At 38.4% G+C, this 16,286-nt stretch overlaps 1 protein-coding gene across 1 annotated transcript in view; it reads left to right on the top strand.

The window, feature by feature from the left end:
• LOC139827249 (uncharacterized) overlaps positions 1-16,286 on the top strand; it is a 343,678-nt gene that overhangs the window by 26,611 nt on the left and 300,781 nt on the right. The gene's annotated exons all lie outside the window — the stretch shown is intronic.

Below are 16,286 nucleotides of genomic sequence, written 5' to 3'. Positions count from 1 at the left end.
CACGGTGCCTGTGCTGCCTGCAACCAGGTCCATCAGCATGCACATGGCCTCTTGACCATGAGGCCGGGTTTTTGCGTCAGGGCAACATATGGTCCTCAGATTCTTTGTCTCAGTGTCATCCTGGAGTTGCAGGCTCATTATGACTCATTGGGTTGCCCATCACACTAAATTTGCAAGCTCCATCTGTGTGTCTGGTTTTACATTTATACAAAATATGTATATAATAGAGAAACTCATCTTGATTCTTTGCGTAAGTAGCCCTAAGAAATGAAACATCATGCACAAACAGTATTATTCGAAAGCACAGTTTCTTAAAGTAATAAAACATGGGTATGCACATGAGTGATCTGAAGTGTGTCAGGCTAGTTTTTTTGGTTACATGATTTCTGGGAAAAATACAACTAGATTAAAAGTTCATGTGACTGCTCATATTTTATCATCTCTGTTTATCTATCTAGCTTGATAGATGATGGCAGAGTGGTGGATGTGGTCTACCTTGATTTCAGTAGAGCATTTGACACAGTCTCCCACAGCATCCTTACACCTAAACTGAGGGAGTGCGGTCTGGATGATCAGGTAGTGAGGTGGACTGTGAACTGGCTGAAGGAAAGAAGCCAGAGAGTCATGGTCAATGGGGTGGAGTCTAGTTGGAGGCCTGTGTCTAGTGGAGTCCCTCAAGGATCAGCACTGGGACTAGTATTATTCAATATATTCGTCAGTGACTTGAATGAGGGAATTGAGTGTACTATCAGGAAGTTTGCTGATGACACCAAGCTGGGAGGAGTGGCTGACACGCCAGAAGGCTGTGCTGCCATCCAGCCAGACCTGGACAGGATGGAGAGTTGGGGGAGGGGCGGGAAATTTAATGCAATAGAACAAGGGCAAGTGTAGAGTCTTGCATCTGGGCAGAAACAACCCCAGGTTCCAGTATAAGTTGGGGAATGACCTATTAGAAAGCAGTGTAGGGGAAAGGGACCTGGGGGTCGTGGTGGACAGCAGGATGACCATGAGCCAGCACTGTGCCCTTGTGTCTAAGAAAGCCAATGGCATCCTGGGGTGTATTAGAAGGGGGATGGTTAGTAGGTCGAGACAGGTTCTCCTTCCCCTCTACTCTGCCCTGGTGAGACCCCATCTGGAATATTGTGTCCAGTTCTGGGACCCTCAGTTCAAGAAGGACAGGGAACTGTTTGAATGAGTCCAGCACAGAACAACAAAGATGATTAAGGGAGTGGAGCATCTCCCTTATGAGGAAAGGCCAAGGGAGCTGGGTCTCTTTAGTTTGGAGGAGACTGAGGGGCGATCTCATTGAAGTTTATAAATATGTAAAGAGTGAGTGTCACGAGGATGGAGCCAGGCTCTTCTCAGTTACAGCTAATGATAAGACAAGGGGTAATGGGTTCAAACTGGAACACAAGAGGTTCCACTTAAATTTGAGGAGAAACTTCTTTTCAGTAAGGGTAACAGAGCACTGGAACAGGCTGCCCAGGGGCGTTGTGGAATCTCCTCCTCTGGAGACATTGAAAACCCGCCTGGACACATTCCTGTGTAATCTCACCTAGGCGTTCCTGCTCCAGCAGGGGATTGGACTAGATGATCTTTTGACATCCCTTCCAATCCCCAACATTCTGTGATCTCTGTGTTCACATTTTCTCACATAGTCATAGTGCAGGTAATAGCTTCATTAATGTAGACATTCAAGTTACTCATAAAGATCACATAAACCTAGTGGGGCCAAAGAGAGAGTACATCAGTTACTACTGTGTTACCTGTTTATCTGAAATAGTTAATGTTACTCTCATAGACGCTGATGAACCAGGTTTATTTGCAGATTGCCATGAATTAGGAAATTTGCCTCATACTGCTTTGTCAGCGCTGCCTTTGACCGTGACTGAGTCTGTGAAAGCTGCTGCAGCTTCCCATCTAGTCCCTCTGTTTTACTCAGCACTACAGAGTAACCTGTTCCTCTGCTGTTCTCTAAATTTACATTTTCTGGGTCTACGGTTACTCATGTGGCTGTTCACTCAGCACCTGCTCTTCCTCAGAGTAATCTCTGATTTTGACGATTAATTCCTTTGGTATTCTCTTTGGTTATCTATATTTATGACTAGACTTCTTGGGCTTTTTCAGATCCTTTGCTCATTTGCCCGACTTTTTAATAATTTCTGAGTGATGTGCTACTCTTGTATCTGTCATTGTCATGCTTAACTTAATTGCAGCTTCTGTGATAACTCCTGATAACCTACTCAGTTTTTCCAGCCCCTAGAGATACTGTTTTTACTAATGCATGCCACCTTCCAGCACGCGCTCTGATAGATTCTCCAGGCTTTCAAAAGTACCAGTGAAAACAAATCCTTTTTGGATGAGGTCAGATTTAAGCAGGTAGGACTCTCCCTGGTAGGCATTTAGATACTTTCAGCTCCCAAAGAGATCAAGGAGGAGTGAAGACATCTGGCATTTCTGAAAGGGCTCTAAGCTCTTTATTATCGGGTCATTAAACTTGTTATCCACAGGAGAAAATATTGAGAATTGTGCCCTACCTCAGCAATGTGTTTAAGCATGGGCTTATGCTTAAGCTTTCAGTTAAATTATCTGTTACCATAAAAAGTAATTAGGCAGATGAACAAAATTAGTTTGTTAAGTAAAAATCTCATCATTTAAAAACCTGGACTTGCATGAAGCATTGCGGTTGTCATAATTTATATCTGATTAAAATGCTCTAGAACGCTTTGATTTTTCTACTTCATTGATTTTTAAACTTCACTATAAATCTAAACAAAAAGAAGTAAATACCTAACATGGAATGGTTTGGCCAAGTGTATTACAAATAGACTAATGTGAATAGTACAGGAGACTGTGACAATTTCAGCTGCAGCCACATTTCACTCAAATATAAGGGCTGTTAAGATGTGTCTTCACTCATTTTGTTCAGTCCAGCAGAAAGGTCAAAAGGTAAAATGACTTCTCTGCATGAATAAGCTAGACAATGTATCTGAAAATAGAGATTTTAACTACATATGGCATTTTGAGCCTCTTAGTACCAGCAGCCCTTTACTAGAAAGTGACACAATGTCAGGCACTATAAAAGAAGCTCCATCTTATACCCAAATGGAAATAAAATTGTAAGACCTGGGTCCTGTGTTTAAATATATATAGTTGCTAACCAGTTTTAAACTTATTATTGAAACAGCATTAGAAGAAATTAGAGCAGTATTATACTGACTTCCTAAATATCTTTACAGCTGCTAATGATCCAAGTAGCCATTAACAAGTCCAAGTACCATTTTGCTGTACAACAACTTGTGTTTTTCAGATGAAAGACTGTTTGGCATCCTTTGATCCTTCAGGCTGCTTAGCTGAGCAAGGCAATTTTTTCTTTTCAAATATTTTAGTAGATTATTTTCACTCTGTTGGCTGTCACTCTAAGTTATATCACCCTGTTCCCATCAGAGCGCCTATATTGCTGCAAGTAAATTGCAGCATGTCAAGAAAGACCAGATCATTAATTACAATGAAAAAACAAACAAACAAACAAACAAAAAACAAAAACAAAAAAACAGACTGTAGTAAAGTGACATCTGTTCTATGGGTGACATGCTAATGTCATGCAGATTCAATGTGACAGAGGAAAGAACAACATTTATGGTGATGATAGCCAAATCGAAATAAATATATATCCCAGATAGATTGGCAGCACTGAAGAAGCTGCTTCTTTGTAAGAGTTGTCAAACCAAGAAGTCCTAGTTCTTTAAAAGTCTAATGGTTTAACTTACAATCCTGTAATTAGTCTGGAAAATTAAAGTAATAAAAAAATCAGAGAACTTTTCCATGCAACGATGAGGCAAACGAAAAAGGTATAAGAAAATATATTTTCACAACGACTGAAAGTGTGTTCTGGAAAAGGCTACAGAGATATCATTAAATTGGAGGATACGTTCTCTTCATCAGTCATTAGTGCAAAAGGTTTTGTGCATTTGTCCACCTGGAAAAGATTAAGCAAAGCCCTTTACTAAAGAACTGGAAAGCTGAAAAGAAGTAGGTGCATTAAAAAAAAAAGGTAGAAGAAAGCAAAAGTATCGCATTTTCATGCACTCAGGACACTTGACAGTGTTATAAAATGTTCTGATTTAATCGGTACTTCTTCATGTTCCAATTCCTGCTGCTAAGGGCCAGACCTTGCTCCGCTCCCTTATTCTCTAGTGTGCCTGGAGAATTAGAAGAAAGGGAGATCACACAGGTTTCATAGTTCTTAGGCCTCTGTGGTCTCAATTGTGTGTAGCAGTACAAATCTAAGACCTTTTTTTCCTACCATTAGGAGTTGTCCAACTGCACATTTAAGCAAGATTTACAGCAGCACAGTTAATCATGACAGAAAAAGATAAGAAGACAGTTGAAATTTTTTAAATATTCAAATGTAAATTCAAACATCCATCTGGGGACATGTAGAGTTACAAATTCATTCTTCAGGTGAACTACAGCTGTGTTGAATACATGTTCACTTTCTACCGAAGGTTTTGATAGGCTATTTCCATTTGTAATTTAGGTCTTTCTCCCCTAAGATTTACAAGGGCACTGAGTAAAAGAGACAGCCATGTTCTTCGGTTTCCAGAAGAACTGGAACAAAGGAATCTCTGTCCACTCTGGATTGCAGACTTCAATTTAAAGGTATTCTGAAACCAACTCAGTAAGTTAAGAAATATTTATTATTATATTCTGTATGTATTCTGTATAAGACACAGAAGTTCCGTATGAAAACTAATCATGAAGCTGAGAGACAGATTGTTAGATATTTAAATATATGAACAAATATTGGTGCCTGACCTGTAATTAGGAATTGATTTTGTGAAAATGTTGACATATGACATACTTTGTCTCCCTTCTACGCAAGAACAGATGTCATTGATGAAGGACTATGGATTATTTTGAAATGTGGGTGTCTTTGCTTCCATTCTTACCAGTACTTGAACTAGAAATGTTTTTATTGACTTGAGCTACTTTTACAAAGAAAAGTTCATGAAAAATAATTTTGCAAAACAAATGTATAGAAAAGAAGTTACATCAAAAAAATCCTAGCTAGGTCTGCCTGTAATATTCTAACTAATGTGGCAAAGATAATAGGTGTTTTCTAGATTTCCAGCATCTGATATCTTCTTTTTTTTTTTTTTTTAAAACTTTCCTCCAGATGATAAATAGCCCAGCTCCTTTGAATTCATAGAATATTAATACATGAAATCCAGACACCTCTGAACACATCTTGGTGTATTTCCAAAAATGACAAAAAATGTAGGACATAAAAATCAGATTTCCATCGCATTCCTAGAAAACAAGTTGCTATTATCTAATGTTACCCAAACCTGTATCTAAGCTGTGCCGTTAGTGGAACACATTGATTGTCTCTAATCTTGTTTTCCATACATTTACTGAAACTTGAAGATTCCATAGCACATACTATGTTTTATGAATCCACTAATATTTCAGAGATTGACTACCATAATTTCATCTCCTGTAAAATTACCAAATTATGTTTCTAGGATCTCTTTTTCTCAGGCTTTATCAGTCTTTCTCATGTCTTAATTTGTCTTTTCCCTTGTAGAGTGATTCCATTTTTGTTGGATCAATGGACACACTGAAGTTTTTGAATTTCCTAGTTTTCTCCAGAGACTCTTAGTTTTCAGAAGGGCATCCATCTTAAATTCAGTTTTAGTTTCAGTAAAGTTTGCTAATCTTTTGATTTTTTACATTTTAGTGAGTCAATAAACTCAGTGGAGGTTTACTCAGATTTATGAGTAAAACTGAGGCCAGCCCTGTTCATATGTAAATAGGTGGAATCTGTTTACTGAGATGGGCACAGTTGTCTGTAATCTGGATGAAAAGTACTGCAGGATGTATGACGAACAACAGTTTATACTTTTCATTTAAAAGAAGTGTATTCTCATACCCTGGAGGAAATTGTCTCTATTATAAATTTATCTATAACAACAAAACATGCTATGTCAGGATACACTTTCTGGTTTTATACATTAAAATGTCCAGCACACAATGACAAAATAAATCTGGAATAGAAATTTAGTTTGTAAAATGTTTACACAGATTTTTCTGCCATTAGTAACAGTAGACTTGTGCACCTAACACTATTACACAACTGTGGTCCTGGAAAATCACCACAGAGCAATACCTGCTATTAGTATTGATGCATCTTCAAACAGCCGTATTGCTGTTGATGTGAATTGGAATGAACCACAATCCCAGAGCTCTTTGTGCTGGAAAGCTTTACCAGCTGAGATTAGATGATTGACGTCCTGTTCTCCAATATTACAACTCTATAGTGGCAAACGGTTGTTTTTCTTATTGTTGAACAGGAAGGAAAACTGTGTCATAGGGTCTTCTGCTCATTCCTCTGGTGAGCTCACTTTAAAATTAGTGGGTTTTGTTGAAGTAGGCAATGCAGAACCCAGCATGAAATCTTAAACACACCTTGTGCAACAGACTGTTATGATTTTGAATTTAGAGAAACATATTTCAATAATAACTTCTGTCAGTAGTTATATTAAGTAAATAATAGATTAAGTAAATAATAGATTAAGTAAATATTTTGCATTAGTTCTCTTCATCTTCTTTTGTACTTCCACTTCTTCAGTTAACTGAATTTACATTTCCTTACAATGAAGAGAACTCATCTTCAACTGTGTGAAGAGCCTCTTTCTTAATTTTGCTGGAAGTGGGACTGAGTTAATGTGAATAATTTGCTGTATTAATGGCAAAGCTGTTTTCTTGTTTCATTTTGCTTCAGGCGTCTGTCATTGAGAAGAATCAGCTTAAACCATCAGAGTATATAGACCTTGAAGAACCACTAAGTTCATCCTTCAGATATGCAGCTGTTAAAATTTATGGATTATTTTCTAGCTGCATGTATGTGAAAGAACTGAGGTTTGTGATAGAGAAACAAGATGCATAAGGTTGCACTTTATAATATTTTTAAATTATCTGAGTTGTGGCTGCCATGATTCTTTTTCTTCCTTCCAGAACTTTATGCCCTTTGCTCTTTTCTGTTGCTGTGCTCATCTAATTCAATGAAAAGCTGGTTTAGTGAGCTAAATGGGCAATAAAAATAACTGTCTTTTACCTGTCAAGATACCTGCAGTTCCTGCTGTGTATTCAGCTGAGTGTAAGGTGTTGGCAAGACCATGCTTCTGCCAACTTCAGTCAGTTTAAAATCTTGCGGAGCCACATTGTCATAATGATGCTTTAGGGCTATTTTTGCTGCTCTGTCCGCAACTTTATTTAATCTTCATATAGAGACCTAAGGCCACTCTTGATAGTTTTGTAAATGGCCTCTATTTCATAGCTTCGTATCTGGATGATGAGGCACCTCCCTGTTTCTAAACAGCTCTTCATTAAGGCAACAGTTTACAGGGATCCTGTGTCTATGGGTAGCATTCAAAGGACATGTGCACAGGCTGTCGCTTTTGCTGCCTCCCACAAAGTTTTCCTTTCTTGAACCTGTTCTTTTTCTGCTACATTCTCTGCACTTAGGCATTCTTCCTTTTAGCAATTTGTAATATCCTTGTGTGGTGGCTAATTAGAAGTCTGTATCAGAAGTCAGTGAGTATTCATTGGCTCAAGCCAAGATCACACCAAGGATCATGTAAACAGTTTACTGATATGGATCCTGGCCCTGTGTGGTATGGCAGTATAGATGTAAACTAAGGCTGTATTTGTACTAATAAATCAAAGCAGACTTTGGGACCATTCTCTGGACCTGAAGCTGAGCATTACAGACTTTGGTGAGTCTAGCCTATGGACTGCATAACACCTAGCCCTCAATCTCCTCTGGTCCCCATGGGGAGTGTCTAAGACATAATAGATGGTTTTTATATGTTTTTTTCTTTCCATCTTGAGCATCTGATATAATGTGAGGCCTGTGTTGCCTCTCACCAGAGTGAAGTTTTTGTAGCATGATACTGAACATGTATGATATATAATAGGATATGACAGGAGAGCATATGGCAAGTATTGGAAGATGAAGGGCCTGCTAGCATAGCGCTGGAGGGCTGGGTAAGGTGGAGGCAGCCAAACGTGGTGCAGTTTTCTCCATCCTGCCTGTTAGGAGCAATCCCTACCGTGTGCTGTTCTCCAGAGCATGCCTTGGCATTGGCTTAGAAAGCATTAGTGAGAATGGGCCAAAATCATGCCAAGGAGTATGCTTACTCTTGGGTAGTACAGATGACCAGTGATACAGAGCTGACGTGCATTCCTTGGCCTTTCTTACTTACCAGTATAAAGAAGCATGAGTATTCTATGACTTCCAGGTCCCAGCTTCAGTACTCACTGACCGGTCATGCTGATGTCTCCTGGAAAATCCTGAGCACAGGAGGCCGATTGCTTATGCCCCTTGTGGGAACTCAGGCCATAAACATCAGGTAGCATTTGACAGGTTCAAAACAAGAAGAATGTGGTTCTTCACTCAGGGTGTAGTTATGCTGTAGAAGTCTTTGCCACAGGATACTGTGGGACCTAAACATTTACATGAATTCAGGGAGAAGGGCACATAAACACACAGAAGAAAAATGTGTAATGTTAACTAAATTTGTGGAAGCTACATCTGGCTCAGAGAGCCCCTGGAACACAATTGTTGGAGGCTGGAAGGATGTCCAGGGAAATTCTCACTACATTTGCCCAGCTTCTCAACTGTGGAGTTGTCATAAGATAAGCTGGGACAGAAGTTGGATTGGATGATCTTTGTGGGTCCCTTCCAACTCAGAACATTCTACAATTCTATGATTCTGTCCTGTGCATCGTTGGCTGCTGCAAGAGACAGAGCTAGAGTTGCCTGGTCCAGCTGCTGCACTGTCCCATATTGATTATACCTTCAGTCTCATCTTCATCACTGTGCCTGCATCCAGTGAACTCAGATATATGGTGTCTGCAGCTTGGACTGTTCATTTTCTGCCATTGCTTCATGTAGGGATTTAGTCCAGACAGGATCAAGCCGTATGTATTTATTCAGGGCCTACAAACCTAGGCCCTTTTGTCATCGTAAGCTTTGTGCTCAGCTTAGTAAGATCTTAATTAGCTTCTATATATTTTCTGTCATTCTTCCACTCAGCCAGAGCAGACTATTTCTTCAAGGAAGCAGAAATTTGCCCTTTTAGGCCATTAGTGCCTCTGCTGGTAAATTATCTTGCCCCCAGAAAAAGCTACTGTCATTCTTTAACATTGCCAGGCAATAAACCTCTCCTTTCTCTTGTACCTTTTCCTGTCAGTACCTTATTTATCTTTTCCGGAAACTCTGCCTTTCTGCTGCTTTGTTGGTAACTGGTGGAAGAAGTCTTGGGTCTATTTGCATTCTGCAGCAGTGTGCAGTGTCTGGGCAGCAGCATAAAGTGTCTGTGCTTAGTATGTCAGATATGTCATGCCTTTTCACTTTCAGTTCTGCTACCACTTTCTACCTGCCAGTCCTTCAATTGGCCCATATTCTAGAAAACACAGCAGTAATTTACTATGACATGACTTCCCCTATTAAAAATGAGTACATCTGTTCACTCAGCTATGGCTTCCTCAGCACCCTCCAGTAGCAACATAATTAGAGTTCTGATTGCAACCTGCTAATGATTCCTTCCCCACATATCTCCAAATCTAATTCTAAATGTGACATAACAAATGGCGCTAATAAACAGCGAGGAGAGAACATGATAAGGGTAAATGAGTTACAGCAATATCACATATGAACATTTATTTAAGCGTTGATACAAGTGTAAACTCACAAGGTTCTGTAGGCATTGCAGAAGTGTCTTAGAACAGGGTATCTAAAAGAGCAAGGAAAGGTTTTCTTAGATGCTTGTGAAAAAAGACAAAAACATAGATGTCTCCACATTCAGGACCATATCACTGGGCCTGTCTTGTATATGGTACTTTATCTGAACTTGTTAATACTAAAGATACAAAGAAAAAATTTGCATCTGTTCCTAACAGAAGCTTTCATTGATTTCTAATACACATCTGAAGTCTTAATTTTGTTCCAGGAGGTACACTATTCTTTCAGAAAACTTGTGTTTATCAAACTAGTGATTATTAAAACAATTCCAAAACCTTCTTCTGATTTCAGAAGGCAGCTAATCAGCTTTACTACAGTAAAACTACAGATACATATGAAACCCATAGTATATCAGTAGTCAAAGAACCCCTGAGAAAAGTCAGATAAGTTTAAACAATGACACTATTAAAGTTTTTGGTACTACCAAAAGCTTTAATTTTAAATCATGATTGAAATGGGGAAAAATCTTATCATTGTGAAGGAAATTGTTATTTTGCTGTTAATTTCCATAGGTTCAGGATTTTGTCTATAATACACAAAGAAACTTTTATTTACTGGATTTAAAATCTTACTAACTTTACAATGTATTTAGTAGTGTAGTGGAATACTTACACTTGTTCATTTAGCTGTTCTGCTACATTTTACAGAAGTGCACACAAGTAAAGAGTCATTGCTTTCCTCTCCCTTTTTTTTTTCCAAATTCTGTTTATCATTGAACACCATATGGTGCATGACCTTGACATCATTCATCAATATAATGTAATGCTCTCTCTTCCCCTATTGTACATGCTGGTGTCAGTCATCCTGGGATTTCAGAATAAAGTGATCATTCAAAGTCGGTGTGTTTCCAACAATCAAATACTGTGGATGGATTGTTTATGTAAACTGTGGGGGCTTTTTTCTTATAAAATTTATAAAATAAGGTAAAAATGGAACTATTTAAATCTTATACATCAAAGAATAAGCAGATTGCCTGTAAAGATCAGAAAGAATGTCTGTCTTCACATGAAGTAACTAATAAATAGGTGGATGGTTAAGAACAGGGGTTTTTTTTCATCCTGCAATACTGACCAGGGTTCAAAACAGGGTTTGATCTGTTGATTTATTGCCTTTCTAATTTTGAATCGTATCTTTCTTAAACCTTGGAATTATTTTGTAGGTAACTAAGAAATAGGCGTGACAGAATAAGTTATTCTGCAATTCAGTCAAATCCGTATTAGGGTTGCCAAGAAGGAGGTCAGATGTAACTAACAAAAGTTACACTTTGCCAGCATTGTAAAAAAATGTTTAAGGTATTGAGCAGGAGATAAGAGTTAAGGAAGGAATAAGGGTTATCTTTTGTATTTAAAAGTATTTTAGAGCAGCTCTTGGTCTTTTTTGTTCTGTTTCAAAGTGTGTTCCATGTAAATGATGCTTTATTCTTGATCTAGCTGAATGTCATCTTTGATTTTTATATGTCATATAAGGAAATCCTGAATTTTAAGATCTCTCCATTAACAATATATAGCCTTAGAGATCTTGTTGCTGTAGTCAAATACGCAGTATCAGAAAAGTTTGCTATATCACTTATCAGTGAAATATTAACTTGCAGATTTCAAGACTGCTCTGTTACACTTTTTGAAGACAGCATGCCTCAGAAAAATGGCTTGAAGAAAATCAACAGCATAACTTTTTTTCAGCTTTTATGATTGTATTATGTGATGTGGCTTTCTTCAGATCCTGCTTAGAATCGCTGTTATTAACTTGCATTACATTGTGGTTCATTTGGAGTATGATTTTTAGATATATTTGATAAACTATGTCCAGATTCATTAGAAGGGGGATTCTTCGCTTTATTAAAAGGGAACAGGAGATGGCTTTGAAAAATTTGACTTAGACAGGATAGCACAAAGTTCAGAGATACAGGTGGGAGTGTTTTTCCACCCTTCCATCAGTTTCCATCTCATATTACAGCATGTAATATGGTCTTGTATCTAACATTAATGCTTTCTGCTGCTTCCTCTATGAGGTGGAATTGTTACGTGCAGAGGAAGGTCCTTTGCCTCTTGCTGTTTCCCCAGCCGGGCAAAGTTCCGTAATTAACCAATCTGAGCAACTCTTGAATCCTTAGATCCCAAGTCCATTTGGCTGTGAGCTTGGGAACCCCATTGATTTCAGAGTCTGAGAAACCTTGGTACAACAAGAAAATAAGCTGAATTTTAGGCCGAATGAAGTATCAGTTTACAATGTAATTTTGAAAAACTGCTGATATGTACAGGCTCAGGACAAATTAAAACCTCAGCAGGACTAACACCATGCTGTGTGAAAAGATTGCAATTGATGCTTCTATTTTTTACTGTAATTGTCTGAGAGCCTCGGGAGAATACACACCAGACTCTGAAGGAAACTGCATTTGTAAGCCCTATGAGCTGTGCCATAAACTGGTGTTTTGAACAGCACAGGGATGTGAAAAGAAAAATTACACTGCATGAGGCTCTGGATGAGAAAAACAAATGAGCTCCTCCTGCTGAAGTTGCTGCTACTCACATGCTAACAGGTTTGGTTTGGTTTAAAAAGAATCTAAAATGTACTTTTTACTTTTTAAATTATTGCTTGTAAAAAAATTCAGGAGGTGAATGTTTTAATAGTCATGGCTGACACAAGAATAATATGCAGCATGACCAGCTTCCTACTCTGGTAGAATTCAAATGGTAACAAAAACTTAAGTATTAGTATACAGGACAAAACAGCAAGAGATTTCAGTGCACTGGCCTGAATCAGCAGGTCATTTCTCCATAGGTAAAGTGATGCAAATGTGGCTGCAGCGCTGTGTGTTCCTCTGATCTCCGCCTGATCTCTGGCAAGCCTTGCCTGACCTCCCCAAGCCAAGCTGAGGAGACTCTCTTTAAAATTGGCAAAGACAGCAGGTCATGGCCCTTTGAGTTCCTTTTCTGTACTGCTCTGCTGTCCTCCCTTTGGATGAAGGTATCACACCAGTGTGATTCAGGGATGGGTTTATGATGTGGATTCTGTCAACAACCAAGAGAAGGAGTCCATCAAATTACTTTTACCATAGAAATAGAATTTCAACAATTTTGAAATAAATCTAGCTCCTGGTCCTAACAACCCTGAAAAGATGAAGATAATCTCTCTTGCTGTGCTTCAACTTCCGAGATAAAATTAATCTCGCTATGATATGACTGCTGTGATAATCTTGGTGAATGCTGAGCACATTTTAAAGGGTCCTGTGACACATAGTATTTTCTAGAGCAGCCAGTCCTTCCCAGGTGAGAAAGGTGGGAGCCAGACAATAACTGATGGAATACAGAGGGAGAACTACGTACCTGGTAAACTAGCAGGGTCAGATTATTTCCCTGGTTTAAATCCCAATGACTACAAATACAACATGTACTGCTTACTAGAAGTACTATTGATAGCACTGTGTATAATGAATACTCTGCTAATGGCCCTAGGAAAGAAAAGAGCTCAGCTGTCTTCAGGAATGTTTTTTTTTTCTTAATCACATGGAATCAAATTGTAAGTTTTGTCAGCTCCTACAGGAGATCTTTAACTTTCTGCTTCGTTGCCTTGGAGACTTTTGTTCCTGCTGCCATTGTTTAATGGTAAAGAAGATTGTCTGCATCCCTCGTCCAGGCTACTTGTTTTCTTCCCCTCAAAACCATCTCATCAGTCATACTATTAAATGAATATTATCAAAATAAAAATAAATGTAAGGAACTGTCATGTAAGCTTCCTACAGTTTACAATAAAATCTGGATTACCTCTAGGAATTTATATTATTATTTCATTAAAAAAACCCAGCACTGCTCACTGAAAAACATTTAGTAGAATAATAGTTTTTCCTATTTTGTATCATCATGGCAGTATGGCTAGTTTCTAGCCTCTGTTAAGGAAATCTTATTGTAGCATATGATTCCTCAATACATGAAGTAGAGTCACATCTTTGTTATCTACCTATTTATTGCTACTCTTTAACTACTGTTAATCTATTTAAATATTGTATGCGCCTTCAAAACAAAAGCAGCTACAATCTAGAATCTCTGGTGCTTCAATATATTTAATTTAATTTTAAAATATAAATAAAATATATTTGTTTTATTTTTATTTATTATTATTTATTTTATATTTTATATATTTATTTTAAATATAAATAAAAATAATTAAAATAAATAAATAATATCAATAAATATTAATATGAATACATATAGTATATAAACATTGTTCCAAGTAAGTTGTTTAAAATCTATTTGAAATGCATGGGGTTTTTTCCTGATTTTTAAAGTCTATCACAGGACTTCCAGCAATTCAGGTAGATTAGTCTGTGAGGTTGGTCACTTAAGAAACAAAATTGAACCATATCTTTTGTACACATCTGACTCAGCTCCTTGTTTTCATTGGCAATTTGTTTTCATTACCAATTTGCTAGAAATTCAGAGATTTATCTTATAACAAGTAGTTACAGTTCCCAAAAGCACCTGATGTTTTAAGTTCTTAGCTTAATTTGGAAATGAGACCTAAGGGATCAAAGCCATATGGACATATCTGAGAATTTTACACCAGTTCACTCTTTTTTAAGTTTCATCACAGAGAAATAACAAAGGAACAATTTCCTTTAGGAGCCAAGTGTGTTTGTTTAGCCAAGAATAGTCAAACTCTGTAATGCAAACATTTACCCCTGTAAATGTGGCATTTTCACATTCTCTTTCTTATTTCTTGTGGCTTTTCAGTTCAAATTATTAAATCAAATATTAGCAATCTTTTTGTTCCTCCTCTGATAGATTGCACGCAAACTGTTGGTTAGATGACATGGCTAAAGTAGCATATATGTGAGGAGGACAGCTATATTAATGTCACAAGATGACATAATTATTTGAGTGTGTGCCACATTCTACAGCACCGAGACCTTCTCCACTCCAAAGCTTAGTAATTTGTTTCCATGATGGATCGAATATTTAAGTCACTTGGTTTGTTCAGCCTGGAGAAGAGGAGACTGCGGGGAGACCTCATGGCAGCTACAGCTTCCTCACAGGGGAGAAGGAGGGGCAGGCACTGAACTCTTCCCTCTGGTGACCAGTACAGAATCTGAGGGAACGAAAGGAAGATGTGCCAGGCGAGGTTTAGGTTGGACATTAGGAAAAGGTTCTTCCCCCAGAGGGTGGTGGAGCACTGGAACAGGCTCCCCAGGGAGGTGTCACAGCCCCAAGCCTGACAGTGTTCAAGAGGAGACTGGACAGCACCCTCAGACACATGGTGTGAACTGTGGGGTTGTCATGTGCAGGGACAGGAGTTGGACTTGACGATCCTTGTGGGTCCCTTCCAACTCAGGACATTCTATGGTTCTATGATTCTATGATTTGTACCTGATCAAGGTCAGGAAGCCAGAGACATGAGATAGTGCTGGAGCCGCTGTATAACAAGGGATTTGCCTGCACTTCTCCAGCAGACCAGCCCAGTTTGGATCTCAAATCAAAAGCAAAAAGCTGCCTATACACCTTGAGTAGAACTGTTGAATAAGGAGCTGAAAGTATTTGCTGATTTTGCCTTGATTTGTTACTAGTTTTATTCCTTCCTGAGAAAGCCAGAAATGCCAAAGTGGTACAACACATCTAAAAAATATATTCTCAGCTTCAAAACATCAAGCTTGTATTTCCAATTGACTAATTATTGTTCTTTTCAGTCAAAGACATTTTGTTGGTTGATCCAAACTATTTTTCCAACTTTACATTTGACAAGAAAAAATTGATTTTGCTTGTTTATTTGTAACGATTCAGGTTTCTGTTTCTGTCAGCAAATTGAAAAATCAGTGATTTGCATATTTCTGCAAACTTCTGTTAAATAAATAAATAAATAAATAAATAAGAAGAAAAACAGCTACAAAAGAAGTGTCTCTGGGTCACAAAGGGGAGCTATGGCTGCATCTAGCATTGCCAGCCAGAGTGCAACTTGTGATGCTTTGGAGCCTCTACAGGTTCATTTACCTGTGGGTCAGGGTGCCAGGTCTGTGGCTGAAGTGGAGCAGGTGCTGTTCCTGCTGGGATCTGGGACCTGCATGGATCTTGTCCCTGGACCTGGGAGCCGAAAAACACTCCCAGATCCGGTAATACAAACACTGAATAGCTGCACTATGTCCAATTATTGTTACAAAGCTACAACCTGGAAACACCTGTTGGAAAGATCAGCTAGAAAAATATGCCTCGCTGTACTGATGACATGATTTCCTTTATAATGAGAGCCTAATTTAATAAATTTGATTCAGACTCCTCATGTTAATGGAATGCTCTCTACAGTTTATTTTGAAGATTCATTTTTCTAACCTGTTTCTCCCTGTCCTGCTCTGTGCTCTCCTCCACTCGGCAGTGCGAGGGCAGCAGCCCACGAGGTGGCAGAGCTCGCCTTCCAGAGCAGCCTTTGGTGACAAATCCCGTTTTCGGTCAGCAAAGCTCCCTCCCTCCCACTTTGTTCCGCTTATTCATCA

This window comes from Patagioenas fasciata, chromosome 1 (genome assembly GCF_037038585.1).
Source record: "Patagioenas fasciata isolate bPatFas1 chromosome 1, bPatFas1.hap1, whole genome shotgun sequence".
Taxonomy (NCBI): Eukaryota; Metazoa; Chordata; class Aves; order Columbiformes; family Columbidae; genus Patagioenas; species Patagioenas fasciata.
This window is presented reverse-complemented; position numbering and strand designations above follow the sequence as displayed.